Source organism: Otolemur garnettii, unplaced genomic scaffold (assembly GCF_000181295.1).
Source record: "Otolemur garnettii isolate 467f Iridium unplaced genomic scaffold, OtoGar3 scaffold00147, whole genome shotgun sequence".
Lineage (NCBI taxonomy): Eukaryota > Metazoa > Chordata > Mammalia > Primates > Galagidae > Otolemur > Otolemur garnettii.
The window spans coordinates 604,402-623,361 of NW_003852542.1; positions in this window are offsets into that span (position 1 = coordinate 604,402).

Sequence of the window (18,960 nt, forward strand, 5' to 3'; positions counted from 1 at the left end):
ACCTTACTAGGCACCTTTCTAGCCTATAATCTGAAGTAGATGTAAAAATAACTAAATAGTATTCCTTTCCTCAATTAACTTATACTCCAGTTTTCATGCTTTGTTTTCCTTTCCCTTGACAGTGCTGGGGCAGCAGAGAAAGGCAGTCCTGAGAAAACTGGATGGGGAGATACTTTGCCATTCTGCTTCCTGAGAATATTCTTCATCATCAAATTTTTGAAACCTTGGAGATCAGAATAGAGTTAAGAAAGACTCAGTAGTATCTCTTCAAATGACATGAACTTGCTCACCCTTTCCTGGGGACCAAATTCAACAAGCAAGAGCATATATAATCCAGCTATGAATTCCAAGTCTCTTCCCAGAAGGCAATACTCTCAAACCAGACCCACCAGGACCCAAAGGTAAGTATTGTGGGTTGAAATTGTGTCTGTCAAAAAGACATACTCAACTTCATAAACATGACCTTATTTGGACATGAGGTCTTTGCAAGTGGAATCAAGTTAAAATGAGGTCATACTGAAATGTTGGTGAGCATGTAGTAAAGACAAATCATTCATATATTGCTGGTGGGAACATATAATGGTATGGCTACTCCAGAAAATATAGTAGTTTGTCAGTTTTTTTTAATAAAACTAAACTAAATCTATCTATTATGTGACCCAACAATTATACTCCTGGGAATTCACCCCCAAGAAATGAGGACTTACATCCACACAAACATCAATACATGATTGTGCATAGCAGTAGTTTTATTAGTAATAGCCAAAAACTGGAAAGAACCAATTCGTTCCTGTATAAGTCACTGGTCAAACAAATTGTGATACATCTGCACCATGGAATACTATGAAGCAATAAAAAAAAAGCAAAGCATTGATGCATGCAACAGTGTGGGTAACTGTGAAGGATGTTGTACTTAGCGGAAAAAGTCAACCTCAAATGATCACATAGCATTTGTGATCCTAGGAAAGTTGATGGGACCACAAAGAAAGTATCACAAGGCAGATCTTTTTGGTAGTGGAATACTTCTGTACCTTGATGGCAGTGGTGGGTACATACATCTAGACATGTAATAAAATGACACAGAACCATGTACATAGTGTTAAGTTCAAATTCTTGGTTCAAATATTGTGTTATAATTATGTTAGAAGTAACCATTAAGAGGGACTATGTGCTGTTCAGTTAGAATGTTTAATGAATGTTCAGTGTCATAAGATGAGAGCAGTCCAGCTGTTAACCCCTCACCTCCTTTTTCCCTCCTATTATCTGCCAACAAAGACCCAAGAATCAAGGTGACCTATCGGCCACTTATGCTGACCAAGGACCCCTAGGTGTACAATTCCTGTGTCACCCTGTGTGTAAGACCAAGAGCTGCACAGGTGACCTCACAGTGCTTTTCCATCAGAATAGGATCCTCTGTGGCTTCAAAAATGGACTGTAGCTTCCCATTTCAATGTTTCAACTCTTTTTTTCTATAAAGAAGAAATTTTTTCAGAATTAGTCACATTGCCTAGAGTTGATGCTAATACCTTTGCTCCCATAAGTCCCTGAGCAAGTTGATAAGTTAAACATATTATTTCAGAGAAAAGAGGATGCATAAAGAAATTTCCTCCATACAGATGGAGAGAAAGAAATTGGGAAAAGAGGGGGAAATCAAGGAAGAGAAAGAGAAAGCAAAGGCTGATGGATGGAGGATAAGAAATCAAACAGGAAAGGGAAAGAGGAAGCCCAGAGAAGTGTCTGTTTACTTGAGTATTTGCTTTTCACACTCTGCCTTCTTCCAGGTAATGACAATTCCAAGACCTAACTCTTCAACTGTGTTCTTTCAGCCTAACAGCTCTCTTTGTTCTCTGTTGAAATCTGGGCCCTCAGTGAGCTCATATGCATGTCAGGCCTTTTCATAATTCTATAGAAGGGGCCACTTGACCATAGCACCTGTGCTGGGGAAGGAATAGGAGGATTTTTATAAGTTACCAGGATTAGACCTAACATTTTACTAAACTAAATTGGTGACCAGAGTGTCCACCAGAAGACCCAAGCCTAAGTGACTAGGACACAGGCCAGGGACTCTGTAGCCCTCTCAAGTCAGCCATACCACAAGTCTGGAAAAAAATGAAGTAGATATATGATTGGGCTGTTTCTTCTACATCATCATTTGTATATAATTGTGTGAAAACATACACTCACATGTCACAATAGAGGTTACTTGACTTTGTTACTTTGGTTTTCTTAACTAGAGAATAGGGAGTGTCTTATTTATCAGATTTCTGGAATTATTTCAAATGAAATAATTCTTGCTAACTTGTAAACACCCAGTCTAGTATATACTAAGGTATCCATAAATGTCAGTGTTCATAAGTAATAGAAAGAGTAGCTCAATGAAATTTGGCTATTCTTTGATTTCCTCCTTGAACTCATTCTTTAGTCATAACGCTTTCAACCCCAAAATGGCTGAACCTTGACCTTAACTCGCGTATGTTCTACTCTTGTGTGTCTAATATGACTACCACTAGCCATACATGGCTATTGAGCTCTGGAGATGAGGTTAGTCCACATGGAGATGGGCTGTAAATATAAAACTATACCAAATTTTGAAGATTTAGTACAACAACTAAATATAAAATATCCCAATAATTTTTATATTTATTACATGCTGAAATTTCATAACTCAAATGTTATCAAAATTAATTTCATAGGTTTCTTTTTACTTTTACAAGGTGGCTACTAAAAACATTTTCATCTATAGGTGGCATGCTTTACATTTCTACCAAATGTATCCAAAGCTTTACAAAAAAGTGTTTAGAATCTTGACATTAAGCTAGTCCATGAAAACACAAAAGAATTGCCTGGACTCACATCCAGTACCTTCCCAATGATTACAACAAGAATTAATGACAGGACTTTTTCTAGTTCAACCCCCTCATTGTACAAATGAGAAAACTGGCAAAGAGATACTTACTGCAGATTATTCAGCTACTGAAAGGCTGAGCTTGTATATCCCAGCAGTTAGTTTACTGTTCATTCCTTTTTACCCCTCTATAGACTTCTAGTCAATTAGCCTCCAGAAAATGTTCTCAATACTTTTACAAATGTGGGCAGAGACATTATGACAATGAAAGCCATAATTACATAGCTGCCCAAGAATATGAACATACTAGTAATCAAGCATTTATAAGGTATGAAGTATTTTGTAGAAAGTGAGAAAGAGACTGATTTCATATATTTATAAATACTCATGTTATTTACACGGTATGACACAATGTGGGAATTGGGAAGAGGGAAGCCATTTTGGGCGGTGCCTGTGGCTCAAAGCAGTAGGGCTCTGGCCCCATATGCTGAAGGTGGTGGGTTCAAGCCTAGCCCCAGCCAAAAACTGCAAAAAAAAAAAAAGAGAAGGAAGCCATTTTCAAGTGTCCCTCATGATGCTAGCAATAGTGGAGGATATAAAGTGGTCTGAGATAAAATCCACAGTCCTTGCCACTAATGCTCTTACAGTCTAATTACACAGTCAAATGCTGAACAAAGAAATTGAACTAGCCCGATGAAACAGTAGCATCCAACAGGACCACAGTTGGAGGAAATGGGAAACTTATTAATAGTCTGTGGACCCAAATTCCAATTTATTCTTTCATTTAATAAGTATTTATTAAATGCCTGACATGTGCCAGACACTGTATTTGATGCTGGGGTAAAATCTCCTTCCCTCATGGAGCTTCTAGTTTAGCTGGAGAGATAAACAATAAACAAGATTAATAAATAAAAATATATTATCTTAGGCTGGGCATGGTGGCTCAGGCCTATAATCCTTGCACTCTGAGAGGCAGGTTGAGGTAGGAAGATTGCTTGACCTCAGGAGTTTGAGACCAGGCTGAGCAAGAGTGAGACCCCCATCTCTACTACAAATAGGAAAAAAAAAAAATAGCCAAGAGCTGTGGTGCATGCCTGTAGTCCCAGCTACTGGGGAGGCTGATGCAGGAGGATCACTTGAATTCAGGAGTTTGAGGTTGCTGTGAGCTAGGCTGACACCACAGCCCAGGCAACCAAGCAACTCTCTCTCCCTCTCTCTAATTTAAGATTATATATATATATTATGTATTTATATATATAATCTTAGTGGGATGTACTAAAGAGAGTACTAAAGCAGGGAAAGAGGGCAGGAATTATTAGAAGAGAGCTATAAGTTTCAAGAGGATTACCAGGAAAGACATCTCTGAGAAGGAAATATTTAGGTAAAGACCTAAGTGGGTATGTGAACCATGTGAACAAGTGGACAAGAGCACAGCGGGAACAGCAATGAAAAGTCCTGAGTGGCTATGTGTGCCTGCAAACAGCCAGGTGTATGGAGAGGGAGGTTGAGAGGGCCTCGTGTGTCACAGGAAGCACTTCTTTTACCAAGTGAGGCAAAGGATGTCAGGGATTGAGCATAAGAATAATGTCATCTGACTTATATGTCTCATATATACACAGGACTTCCCTAGGTGATCTGATAAGAATAAACCATCAGGGGTGGGATGAAGGTAGAAGCCCCAGTTAGAAGCCTGCCACAAAAATCCATGCAACACAGCTACTTTGAAAGTAGTCTCATGGTACTCATAGTGAGGGTGTGGGGGGAGAGGATTCAACAGGGAATGCTGGGTTTTCGTCCTGAACAAATTTAGCAGGCTAGATTTGCCTTAACTGAAATGAGAAGCCTATCAAAGGCATAGGTTTAGGAGAAAATACCAGGAGCTCAAATTTGATCCCTTTGGAATTCATTTGTGTGCATAGTATAAGAGTCAGGGTTTTTTTGTTCGTTTGTTTTCCCATATGGGTAGACAGCTGTTCTAGCCCGTTTAAGAAAACTTTCCTTTTCTCATTAGATTGCTTTGGGACTTTTGTTGAAAATCAATTGAAAATATACCAGGTCAGCTTGGCGCCTGTGACTCAAGCGGCTAAGGCACCAGCCACATACACCTGAACTGGAGGGTTCAAATCCAGCCTGGACCTGCCAAATGACAATGATGGCTGCAACCAAAAAACAGCTGGGCATTATGGCAGGTGCCTGTAATCCCAGCTACTGGAGAGGCAGAGGCAGGAAAATAGCTTGAGCCCAGGAGTTGGAGGTTGCTGTGAGCTGTAATGCCACAGCACTCTACCCAGGGTGACAGCTTGAGGCTCTGTCTAAAAAAAAAAAAAAAAAGAAAGAAAGAAAAGAAAATATACCAGGTCTTGGCAGTGCCCATAGCTCAGTGGGTAGGGTGACAGCCGCATACACCAAGGCTGGTGGGTTCAAACCTGGCTCAAGCCAGCTAAAACAACAATGACAACTGCAACAACAACAACAACAAAAATAACCAAGCATTGTGGCAGTCACCTGTAATCCCAGCTACTTGGGAGGCTGGGGCAAGAGTTTGAGGTTGCTGTGAGTGTGATGCCAGTACTCTACTCAGGGCCACAGCTTGAGACTCTGTCTCAAAAAAAAAGAAAAAAAAATTAAAAACTTAATTGTCATACCAGGTATGACCTCATCCTAGGAAAAGTTCTACATACCTCATTGCTGAACATCACTATGATCACTTTGAAGTACCCCTTTGGGAAGCTATGAACTCGTGCCAGTGCCTAGTCCACCCTGCAAAACAATTTTGGAACTCTTTTTCTGGAATAGCCATCAAAGCTATTGTCATATTATCCTTGATGTCCTCAATGTCATCAAAATGTCTTCCATTCAATATTTCCTTTATTTCAGGAAAAGAAAAAAGTCATTGGGGGTCAGATCAGGTGAGCTTGGAAGGTGTTCTAATACAGTTATTTGTTTACTACCTAAAAACTCCTTCACAGACAGTCCCACGTAAGCTGGTGCAGTCATGATGCAAGACCTATGAGTGGTTGGCCAAGATTGTCAGTTAACATTTTCCTATTTCTCTATGTTTACTTGGTCTGCTATGCTTGTCACAGTCAGCCAACAATTTTGACACATGATGCAATGAATTTTTGCAATGTTTTCATAAGTTCTGCCCATTACTGGCAGCCCTGACCTCTCTTCATCAGTGACACTTTCCTTCCCTCAGAAAAATGTTTACTCCATTTTTACACTGCCATTTTCTTCACAGCATTATCCGCATAAACTTGGACTAACATATCCCTGATTTCACTTCCACTCTTTCCAAGTTTAACAAGATACTTACAAATGTGTTTGTTACTCTATTTCAAGCTCTGACATTCTCATGTCAGCACACAATAATATGCAACAACAATAATGCACACCACTCAGCAAGATACTGCCACATGTTGATATGAACACAGCTATGAGACACTGGTATACCAAGGTGACAAAACCTTACTGAGTTGTTTGTATGCTGCCAACGTAAGCACACAGTGGAAAGTTCGCAAGCTTAATTGTCATAAGTTGGGTCTACTCGTAAGCTATTTCATTCCATAGTTATTCCTGTAGATGCTGCCTTGACTACTGAAGATTCTAGAGCTCTGTTTTGAACACATTATGTTTAAAATATCTGTCAGACATCCAGGGAGAAATGTCAGGTGGATAACCTAGAAGGGTCTGGAATTCAGAAGAGAGAGGTCAATGCTGGAGACATAATTGTGATGTCACTCCCATAGAGATGTTGTAAAAAGCCATCAGACTGGCAGAGAGCACCTAGTAAGTGAATATGGATAGAGGAATCCAATCGCTGAGCTGGAAGGCTGCTCAATGTTATGAAGTTGGCGAGATGAGAAGGAATCACAAAAGAAGATTGAGACGGATTGGCTAGAGAATAAAAAGAGAAGTCAAAAGAGTGTTGTTGCCCAAGGAACCAAGAGAAGAACTGCAACAAAGAGGAAAAAACTGACCGACTATGTCAATTGCTAATGACAAGTCAACTAAAATTAAGAAATGGGAATGGGCCATTGGATTTACCCCTGTGGAGGCTCACTCAATGAATGGCAGGGGCAAAAGTAAGATCAGAATGGGTCCTAAAAGAATGGGATCAAAGAAACTGGAGACAGATAGCAGGACAATTCTTTTGAGAACTAGAAAGGAGAAGGAGAGAAATGAGGCAGTAACTTATGGGATAAATGGAATCTACAGAGGGTATGTTTCAAATCAAGACAAGTATTAGCACTTTTTTTAAATTTGGGGTTAATATCAAGGTACATATGATTAGCTTACTTTGTTTGCATTTGTAAGGTAAAGTTCAAGTTGTAGTTGAGTCCTTCGCCCAGGAAGTCTGCTATATTCCCCTACATCATACCCATTAGGTAGGAATTTACCAAACCTCATTCCTCTTTCTTGAATTTAATTGTGTTTTTCTCTCATTTTTGGATCTGTAGTTGTTAATCAAGAGAAATGACAGCACTTTTAAATGCTGATGAGAATGATGCAGGAGAGAGGGCAAATCTGGTGCTGTAGGAAAGAGGGGAGAAAATGGCTGGAGCAATGTCCCTGAGTCGGTGAACAGGGTGGATGAAGGTGGAGGTGCTACCCTTAGCTAGGATCATATAGGGTTCACCCATAGAAACAGAAGAGAAGGGAGTGTCCAGAGCACTGATGCAGAGAGGTCCACAGATGGGCTGGGAATTATATGTGACTTCTCCAAGGTATATTGCTTAGATTGTATAGGGTTAAAAATTCAGGAAGACCTTGTAGATTGAAGCAAGTGAGGGAAGGCTCTAGTCTAGGTAGGACAACACTAGGGAAAAAGAAGATGGAGCAGAAGAGTGACTCTCACAGGAGGGACTCCTCACCACCCACTGGTTCCTCTCCCTGGGGATCCACTTGCTGGCTCCTTCCCTGAAACCCCACCACAGATACCCTAGAAGACACCCCTGCTGTTCAGAGACATCTTACTTCTCTGATTTTTTACCCTATCTTCCACCCTTCCTCTCCTCTTTCTCCTTCCTCTTACCCTTTCCCCATTGTCTCTGGATACACAATGTCCTCCCTTGTCCCTCCCTCTGTTCCCTGTCTGTCCCCAACACCTTTTATCATTTCTTCCATTCACCTCCCAATCTCTTCTCAGGTTTCAAGCAGCTCCTAGTCTCCTACCATGCAATTCTTTTTCTCTTTATAGTAAGGTTCTGTCTCCCAACTGTGGCTGGAACCTTTTGTGTTCAGCAAGATTCTCTGCACGCGGGTGGCACCTGTGGCTCAGAGGAGTAAGGTGCCAACCCCATATGCCAGAGGTGGTGGGTTCAAACCCAACCCTGGCCAAAAAAAAAAAAAAAAACTGAAAAAAAATTTGTTAAAAAAAAAAAAAAGATTCTCTGCACACAGTAAGAAAAGGGATGGCATAGAGGAGGGGGCAGTGGAGTGGGGAGACAGCTGCCAGCACTGCCATCTCTATGACCCCCTTTGACCCTCACACCACACACTAAGGTGTCTTGCAGTAGCCTGCTTCATAGACGATGAAACTAAGGCTAAGAAAGTTTGGGGAACACATTAAAAACTACAGAGCTAGTAAGACAGAATCACAACTGAAACCAGGGTTGTCAAGCTCAAACATCCATGCTTTTCCATAGTTTTGCACATGGTACGTTCTGTGTAGTTTTTTAATAATGTTGGTTTATAATAGTGACAGCTATGCCTCAGTCAGCTCCTTTACAACTAATCCTTAACATACTGGATGGTGAATAAGGCCCTTCCCTGTCTATGACTCCTTCTCAAGAAAACACACAAGCTTTTATTTCACCATGGGTTCAAGAACAAATGAGAAAGAGCCTCCAACCTACAACAAAGGAATGAAATATTGATGATCAAAATGGGAAACAAATAGGCATAGAGGAGAACATCTAAGAACCTGCTGGCAGCTTAGCACATCACAACTTGTAACAGTTTTCAACACTGATAAGCATCATGTCACCAAATCCTCCAACAGAATGGGGTCCCTGGCCCAGCTTGTATTACCTCCTTTTTACAGTTAAGAAAACTAAGACTTAAAAAAACTAAATATGACATCCAAGATCATACAATCAGTTAGTCTGGAAACCAGGATTCAAGCTCAGGCAGCCTTATCAACAGCCCTCACTCTAAAACACAGCTCTGGTCCCTCAATAACTACTATTCGTGGTTGCCATTTTCAGGGGCAAAGTATCGGTGAGTCTTAAAGTAAGAAAGGAGCTTGGAAATAACATCTCTCATTTAACAGGTGAGGAGACTCTAGAGTGGTCATTGAGTGACTCAACCCTATCACTAGAAAAGATTTGAAATTTGAGGTCAGCAATCTATCTGTTTTGATTTTATTAGGTGCAATAAAGAGCTAATTGTAAACATCTCAGGGGAAGAAACAGTGAACCACTGCAAAAACGGAGTGTCAACCAGGCCTAAGACAACTGGGAGGAATGTAGGTCTGTTTTGGAAAAATAACTCATTAGCCAAAGGTCCTTCTGGGTACCCCAACATTTACCATCATTATCCCAGTACTCAGGCCCCAACCAGGCCCCCAGCCATCTCCACTCCAGTTTGGTTATTACTGAGTTTCATGGTGACTTGCCTAAAAAGATCAAAAAAAGTAACACTACCTTATGAGGGAGAGTCCCAGAGACCAAGATAGAAACTGTCATAGTAACGGTCATACTGCTTTGGTCAAGAAGAAGATGCTTTGGGGAACTGAAAACAGAACCTTGAGCACATCTGTTGCTTTCATGCCCATCCTCCTCCAGCAGGTTGGGTGGAGAGTTCCAAACCCTTTCAGAAGTTCCTAAGCCCCCATGCACCTGGGGCCCCCACAGCACCTGGCCTAAGGTTATGTCCATCACTAGGGTGGAAGTGACACCAACCCCAAGTTTGCTTGACATCACCTTACCAAAGTCCACTGCCTCATCTCCAGTCCTAGGGTTCTCCTCATGAAAAAATCAGCCTAGACTAGTCAGGGTCCTCTAAGGGGTCTGATATGGTATGGGACCCACATAAATTGCATGTGAGAAGGAGGCTGTGAGCAAGCAGGTGCTCCATGTGGCCCAGAGAGGCCCTGGAAGTATTTGACAGCAGCAAGAAACAGTTTATGTTAAAAAGTTTGGTCATCTCAGAGATGAGAGGCTGGGAAGGAGAAGGATAAACTATATATATCAATATTGCAGAATATATTTCAGTAAACTTCCTAAGCCCATGACAGAAGCATTCTCTTCTGTTGCATTCCCTTTCCACCCTGCATGTACCCATCCACATATCCATTCCCCCATCTGTTGGTCGTTCAAGTCACATGGCTAGTTGTTGGCCCTTTTGCACCAAATAACACTAACTACTATAGGAAAAACTTGTTCATATGCTTGGATATATGGATGCCCACTCATTTCATGGAATTACTGGCATCTCCATGTGCCTGGCTCTATACTAAATTCTACAGATAACAATGGCAGACAAGACAGAGCTCTCAACCTTAAGAAGCTCCCAGCCTAGTGTGGAAATAAGTAACTAGAAATTGCAACACAGAGCAATTGGGGTGGGGGTAGGGTGTCTCCACAGCTGTATGGAAGCACACAGGAGGAGCACCCACCAAATGTGGGAGGTCAGAGAAGGTGCATATCTTCTATATCTTCTGTCCAAATATTAGCCAACCAGCAAATTATGTTAACACCAAGGTATCTTCACAAGAGTCATTCCAATGCTCTAGTCTTTTGATTGGGAAGCCATGGGTTAGTGAGCTCTCCCATGGGAATCCATCACTTACAAATGTATTTACCCCCTCTTAGTCTTGGCTTCTTTGTTTATAATGAAGCAATAAAAATAAAACCTTGATCTCAACATCTCTGAGCAATAATGAAATATTGTGTATAATCCATTTAGTAGAGGGCACAGTGCAGAGTATGTACTCAAGCCATGATCTTTTCATGTTCTCAGTTATTAACAAGTTTTGGGGGTTTTATGGCTGAACCCAGAAGATATGCTTCCTTGACTTGAAATCTTTGTTTCCTCCAATATGCAAGAACACACTACAGTCTTTCTGTTCATCCTTACCTAGTTGGCATGTAAGGGTGAGAAAAATCTCTCTGGCGGTGTCTGTGGCTCAAAGGAGTAGGACGACAGCCCCATATGCCAGAAGTGGTGGGTTCAAACCCAGCCTCGGCCAAAAATGGCAAAAAAAAAAAAAAAAAAAAGAGAGAGAAAACTCTTGATCTAAAAAATGAAGACACAGAGCCACAACATAGGTACTATTTGAAGATACTGCACTTCACCCACATGGCTAAGGATCCAGGTCAGTATAATTTATTTCTTTACAGTCCATCCTGCCTGATGCCATGATGCAACTTACAAAATGTCGCAGGACTAAGATGGAAGGTGCATTACTCAAAAAACTAGTATTTCATACTGAAAACAAAGACACATGGATCATCAGCACCACTCATTAGTATGTAATTTAAAGTGACTCAGCTCTCCAGCTTCCAAGCCAAGAGGGCAGTGAGATAAGGGCATGTGTTGTATCTTTGTGTGAAAAGAGTCTCTGGATTCTACAACATAACAAAGTCATCTTCAGCTGTATGACAATTGAGACCTGCCTTCCTGCCTACTTGGCTTGTGGTCAGGTAAATGATGGCATTCCCAGTGAAGTCCTCTAAGGACTGGACCTATCCTTTCCCCCTTCATTATGCAAAGAGACAAATAGCAAGGAAAAAACTAACATCACAGATAAAGGAACATAGGAAAATAAGTAGGTAAACAATGTCAGGAATCAAAATATACTCAACCCAGTCTCTTACAACCCTGGCCTCACATGTATCCCAGAATTAGTTCATCCTACTGAGGGACACTTATGAGCACTGGTTCATGGCTATAGTCTGGGAGGCAGATGAGGGAAGGTGCACAAGGAAGAGGAGACATGGCAGCCCCTGTCCTTAAGGGCCTGACCATCATCTACACAAACTTGCCTTGAGCCCTTCCAGAGTCACATTTACTAAGTCAAAGCTCAAATCTGCTCCCTGGACTGGACTACAATGAGAAGGCCCTGCTACCCACTCCTGTTCCATTTTCACTGTACCCTCCACTGTGCTGTTACAGATCCATATATAGGGCTTCCAATGTGTACTTTCCTTCTTTCTTTCTTTCTTTCTTTTTTTTTTTTTTTTTTTGAGACACAGCCTCACTCTGTTGCCCTCAGCAGAGTCCCTCGGTATAGTGAAGCCAGGGTCAGAAGAGAGATTGGGTTGAGTATATTTTGATTCCTGACATTGTTTGCCTACTTATTTTTTTATGCTCACATAAGAAATGTGAGCACATCATAGCTCACAGCAACCTCCAACTCTTGGCCAAAAGCAATTCTCTGGCCTCAGCTTCCTGAGTAGCTGGGACTACCATTGCCTGCCACAACACCACACTACTTTTAGAGATGGTGTCTCACTCTTGCTCAGGCTGGTCTTGAACTCCTGAGCACAAGTGATCTACCTGACTCAGCCTCACAGAGTGCTAAGATTACAGGCTTGAGCCACCATGCCTGGCCCTCAGTGTTTATTTTCTTTGGTCATCTACATGAGGAAATTCTGGATTAAGGATCACTGACCCAAACAAATAATCTGCCTAGTCCTCTGTGTTCCTCCAAATTCTCTCTTTTCTTTGTTTTATTAAGAAATAGAAAATATTCCATGGGTGTGAGCATATTCATGTGCAGCATTTTATTTAACAAATTAATGCTTATAATTTAATTCCATGTGTGTACAATGAAAGTAAACTTTCAAAAGGATTAGAAAGGAGTGAACACGGAAGAGAGCTGACAGAAAGATAAAGATAATAGTGATAGGAATGTTCAGAATGAAGGGAAATAGAAAGAGAGAAGTAGGCCCTGAGAAGAATTTGAATCCTAACAGAGAGTGCCCTGGCTGAGGAATTAGGAGAATTGCTGTGGGTTGAGATGTGCATCAGCTGATCTGCCACTCACTATCCCAAGACTCTATTTCTAGATGGCATAATTCTTATCAAAGAATCTCCATTGACTCTATCAACCAAAGAAGTCCACCCAGAGATGGAAAGATTTCCTCAAAGTGCAGCTATAGAGAAGGGAGCCATTACAGCCAATGGACTACAAGGTTCTGAGGCTCTCTGCCTTTATGTGAGCTTGTCTTCAGGTTCCTGCCCCTCACCCCAACCACACTTGTAAGACTATCAGTGTTTGAGGACACAGACAAGACCTCCTAAATTGGGTACAAAACCAAAAATCCTTGAAACAGTAGACACTAAATAGACATCTGTGAAAAGTGACACAACCCAGTTCTCCCCAGCCCCACTCTGACATGCACACGTGGCCACAGACGTGCGCCTGTCTAGACTGCATCCCACCTTCTGCAGCTGGCTCTCTCCACCCTCAGTCTCAACCTGAGCATTGTTGCTCAGAAATACAGTAATTCCCAATTATTACAGAAGAAAAAGAATTATGCTTCTTTCAAATACTATAATCTATAGTATAAGTTGATAAGTAAAATAAAGTAAGTTCCTAAAACTTATATTTTTATTAGGATCTTCTGATAGACAGTGGCAAACAGCATTGTCACCATGTTGTCAGATTCATGACACACACCAAAACAATGAGACAAAAATAGTGTATCAAATGTAACACTATCAAAGTGGGTAGCTTCATAAACTCTTATGAGCCATTTACCTGCAGGTACATCTGAACAATGAAAGTTTGATTCTCTTTCCAGCTGACCTAAGGAAATCCCACCTCCCCTAAAAGACCATCTGAAAAACTCTCTTGATTTCACCCAAAGTTCACTCTCTCTTTGATTCCCCACATCAGTGTAGTCACTACATTGATTTGTGTAAGTTCTAAGCATCTCTGTCTTTATTTCCTGGCAAAATATAACCTCCTAAAAGGCCAGGCCTTTTGTCCATCATATAGAAACTGGTACTGTTCTTCTTAGAAACTATACCAGAACATTTGAGAGTCCAAATAGTAGCTAGGGGATCTATAGTAAGTTACTCTTTACTTTCATACTTCAATTTATAATGCACCTACTATTTATTGAAAACCTGAACTAGAATTTTTACAAATTGATCTTTACTCAATTTTATACTCATTGCAGTGTTTAGCACAAAGCACAGCACCTTGGTTACAGAAGCATTTGTTGAAAAATCAAATGAACCGTTGATAATTACATAAATGAATTGTTGATGATTATCTTGTGGGGTTGTTTTTCTGTGTGTGAATAGTGTTTGTTTGTTTTTTGAATGCACTGACTCACAGAGTGTGACAGTACAAATCCAGTTTACAGATGAAGAAACAGGACCAAAAATACCAAGACTTGCCCGAGTGAAAAGGTTACCTCAGATATACTTCCTCTGAGTTTGAGCCTTTTTGCTGCACACAACCATCCTCCTGGAACATTACCATTGGACCCACTGGTCAAGGCCTCCCTGAAGAGTCCTGCTGCACTTGTAATCCACTTTCTATATGGTGGAAAGTGACTTCAAGGACTGGTTTGCTTATGCTTCTGCTGGCCTCATGCAGCATACCAGCTCTGTGATGCCCTGAGTTCTCAAGAATGTTTCATGTAGAGACAGGACATTGCACCTTCTGAGCCAACCAGCTAGCAGTAAATTTTCATTTCTCATGATAATCTAGATAATCTAGTCCCACTTCACAACACTACCCCCTTCCTAGGACCATAGCTACTCTCACCACTGCTGCACACATTCAGTGATCCCTACAGAGTCAAGAGGACTGATCCACTTTGGGGTAGAGTGATTTGACCATAGGTAAGAGTTCATTGAGTTGACCAGGAGAAGAAATGCTACATATTTGCTCTGAATAGCTTAGAATTATTGCTCTTTCGTAACTGGAAAAAAAAATCTTTTCTATGTCTCTTTCCAGAAAATGTGTCAAATATCTCCACTCATGTTCTTATAAGAATAAATTTGTTTTATAAAATAACTTCTGTGTGAAATTATTTCCAACCTTGACTCAAAAAGAAATATTAGCTCTATAAGAATTCCAGAGTTTATTTAAAATGTTGATAATTTTTTACTCTTGAGTTATAACCACATTATGGAAATGAGAAATAGTCTAAAGAAAGGATAGAATCACCAAGAAATATGGTGTTTTGACAAGGGTCCTGAGAATGCAGGGTCTAGTGAGGAAATAGAAGCACATGAATATCACAACACCTATCCTCAAGGAGTCTGTTTAAACAAAAAAAAAAAAAGGAAGAAAGAAAGAAAAAATACCAACTTTGCCCAAAAAAAATTCTTTAGGGTACGAAGAAAAGTAATAATACAAATTAGGTACTAATGCTCTGAAAAGAGACAACTAAACGTAACAGAGTGATTGGGGCTGAATTGGAATTAATTTTATAAAATATTGGACAAAAGAGCTGAAGATAAGTTCATAGACTATAAGAAGTAGAAAAAATAGTTCAAAAAAAAAAAAACAGATTAATCTCTTTATTTTTACAAATAAGGAGACTGAGGCTTGAAGCTGTTGATTGACCTGTTCAACACTATTACTAGTTGAAGTTGAACCAAGAATTCCAGCCAAGACTCAAGGCTCTCCTTCCAGTCTCCTTCCTATGCTCTGTATTCTCAAGCAGACCTAGACAAGCAGGCCTTGAGATGTTGGCACGTGGAGAAAGAAAGGGCCTCAGGCAGGAAGACTGGAAGACAAGAAGAACCATCTTGCTTTAACTTTTAATTCAGAGGAAAATGATTTAATCCTTAGATTCTTTGGCAAAACACCCCAGTATTTCTTGGACTGGTTAGATTGGACTAATTGGCATTGGATTGACTTGCACAAGGTTGAACTGACATGACTGGAATAATATTGAAATCTGGAAGACCACTGAGGGTCACAGTTGTATTGCTTCTCCTCAGATTATTTCCCTTAACAAAAGCCCACCTACTCAAGCTACGCCGTTATTATGCTACTACCTACAGAGCTGTTACTGCACTGAGTCCATGTATTCCAGGAAAGTCAAAACCTTTTTAAGGAAAGTTCATAGGGAGATTTTTTGAAAATGAGGGCTTTACTTGCCAAAGTGAAATGTAAATCACCTCCTGAACTATCCATTTGCTAAGTTGGCTGTGGACACTGCTTTTTCTTAAAGGGACAAGTGCCTCCATTAGAGCTGACCAATCCTTGGGAGAACCAGGTATTTCCCAAAGAAGTAGCAGGACAAATCCTTGAGGCAGCTATCATCGGAGCTCCCAGAACTTCTCCCTCCATTTGGATTTGGTATCAGATTGTAGGGAATTTGAGAAAGAATAGCCACAGAAATGTAAATGTTGGGGAGAGGATTTCATCACCTGCTGGACTTGTTGCACTGTTTTCTTTTAAAATATTGAGTCATTCAAGGTAAAGGTCACAATGAAGACCAGAGAAGACATCTTGTCCCAGAGAAGGATGGAGCTTTCACCCAGAGGCTAGTATATTATCCAAGTCATCGTTCAATGTGAAATTATTCAAACTGTTTGGCCTATGTTATTTATTAAAAGTGAAAGCCTAATAAAAGAAACAGTTTGGAAATTCATCCATAAATCCATAACCCTAACACATGCATTAATTTGTCACGTCGTATTCTTTTCTAACATTGACCTACACGTCTCCACACATAGCCAGTCATTCACGCCCTTACTACAATTTTGTGTTCAACTTCTTTCACTTGCTGTTATATCACTGCACTTCTTTTCCCACTTATACACTATATTGATCATTTTGAATGATGTACACCACAGCATTCTTTCTTACCAACAGTACCTAATTTACTTACTTAGTCTTTGCCTCATTCTTGCAACCCATAACCTGTGGTCCGGACTTTTTCTCAGGATGGCCAGCTGTACTAGCACTCCATTCTCCCTGAAAATTCCCCTCGGAGACTATCATTTGACAATTTGCCCGCTCTGCTTGGGGTTCTTTCTTCTCAATGCAGCTTGACATAAGCTGTTCTCTAATTGTTTTATTTGTATTCACTTTGTCCCATTTAAAATATTGCCAGCTCCTTGAGATCAAAGCACTCATCTTAAGCTTATTCTTCAGTCTCAGAGTTAATCCATAGCTAGCACTCATGAGCAGAGAAAATGAACCTTATTTTTTGACCTTAAGTTAACAAGCATTTTCTAATACTCTCCAGAACTTGCGAAGCAGTGCCACACCCTTTCTTTCATTTAATTCCCACAATAACGCCATGGAAAATATTACTATTCCTAATTTACAAAGAAGGATACAGAGGCTCAGGACTTTGGCTCTCAGAAAAGAAAGCCAGAGAAATTTTATAAATACCATTCCCTTTATGCCCTGTCTCTTAAGATTTAGAACTCTCCAGAGGAATCTTTAGCTTTTAAGGTAAAAAGGAAGAATAGTTGTCATGGAAACAATCCTTCCCAAAATTAGATTAAATCATCTATTGTTCTCTGAGACCCTAAGCACAAATGTCGGCACTTACTTAAGTCTTTAACTGGTGCTTACCAACTGCTTTACAGAGGGTTGCTGGTAGAGAGCAAATGGGGCTGTCCAGATAGGGGAATAATTTTTAGTTACAGCTATTCTTGTTAAAATAACACTGCTGGGACAAGGAAACAAGACAAAGGTGGTAAATTGCAAAATCTGAGGCCTAATCAGATACATAGACAGAGACTATCAAAGCCAGGAGGGACCCTTGAACTTACAAAGAACAAGTCTAGTGTTTTACAAATGAAGAAACTGGAAAAATCAACTGAGAAACGAAAGATGTCATGGAAGTGAAGAAAATGCCACAATAAACAAGGAGGTGTCTTCATCTTCTCATTCATCTGAACAACAGGCAAAGCAGCCAGGGGGTTTCCACAGTGCCACGTCACACGGAAAAAGGGCTTCTATTTTAAGCACTAGACTTGCACCTGCTCTATCCAGATGGGCTTGGCAAAAGAAGAAATGAAAACAGGCCTTTCTCACTATGGGGCTGGCAGGAGGGTCAAGGTCACAGGTTGCTCAAGCACAGTGAAGGAACCAAAAGTGGCTGGTGTGCACTTCGGGGGGGTGGGGAGTCTTTGCCCCTAAGATTCCCTCTTCAGTTACTCCAGAGCTTATCCTTATGGCACCAAGAGGAAAAGTAAAGCAAAGTCACAGGAGAGGACTGTTTAATGCCCTGGCTCATGTGTAGTCCCACTGTGAGCAAAGTAGGAGGAATGGTGAGCAAGAGAGGATGCAGCACAGCCATGGGCTGGTTAGAAGCACACTCCCTGCCCAGCATGTCTAGAGAAATGAAATGGTTAGATTTGGGGAATACATTGTCAAAGCAGAAAACTATTTTAATCAGAGTGTCTGCAGTATAATAATAGAAGTGCAATGAAAAGATTCCAGACTTTAGAGCCAAGCAAACCTGGCTTTGAATCCATCTCTGCCACAACTTGGTTGTCTGGCCTTGAGCAATTTGCTAACACTAATTGAACTTCAGTTTCCTCATCTGTTGCCCAAGCCTAGAGTGCCATGGCATCAGCCTCACTAACAGCAACCTCAAACTCCTGGGCTCAAGCAATCCTCCTGCCTCGGCCTCCTTAGTGGCTGGGACTACAGGCACCCAACACAACGCCTGGCTAATTTTTTCTACTTTTAGTAGAGACAGGGTCATCCCCTTGCTTAGGCTGGTCTCGAACTCCTGAGCTCAAGTAATCCTCCTGCCTCAGCCTCCCAGAATGCTAGAATTATAGGCACAAGCTTCCTCACTTAGAATTTTCTAAGATCACAAAAGAGCACTTGTTTGAGGGTTATCATGAGGACAGTGACAACTTGACAGCACCTAGGTAGAGGAGGACCTAGGCAAAGGTAACCACTCTTGTTATTTTTACCAACCTAGATGTGAACATAGCTTTACAAAATGTTTCACTGCTGTTTCTTCATATCAGAATATAAGCAATAAATCCTATCCTCAGACATCCATCAGTGACACAGAGGCCACTCTGTGAAGAGGCTCCTTCTTCTAACAACCTGCCTCTCAAATTCGAAGCATTTTGTAAATGTTAGTGTAAGTTGTTCATTTGACCTCCTGGCTCTATCAAAACCTGATGATTTCAAATCCATTGTGTGGGCTGGAGGT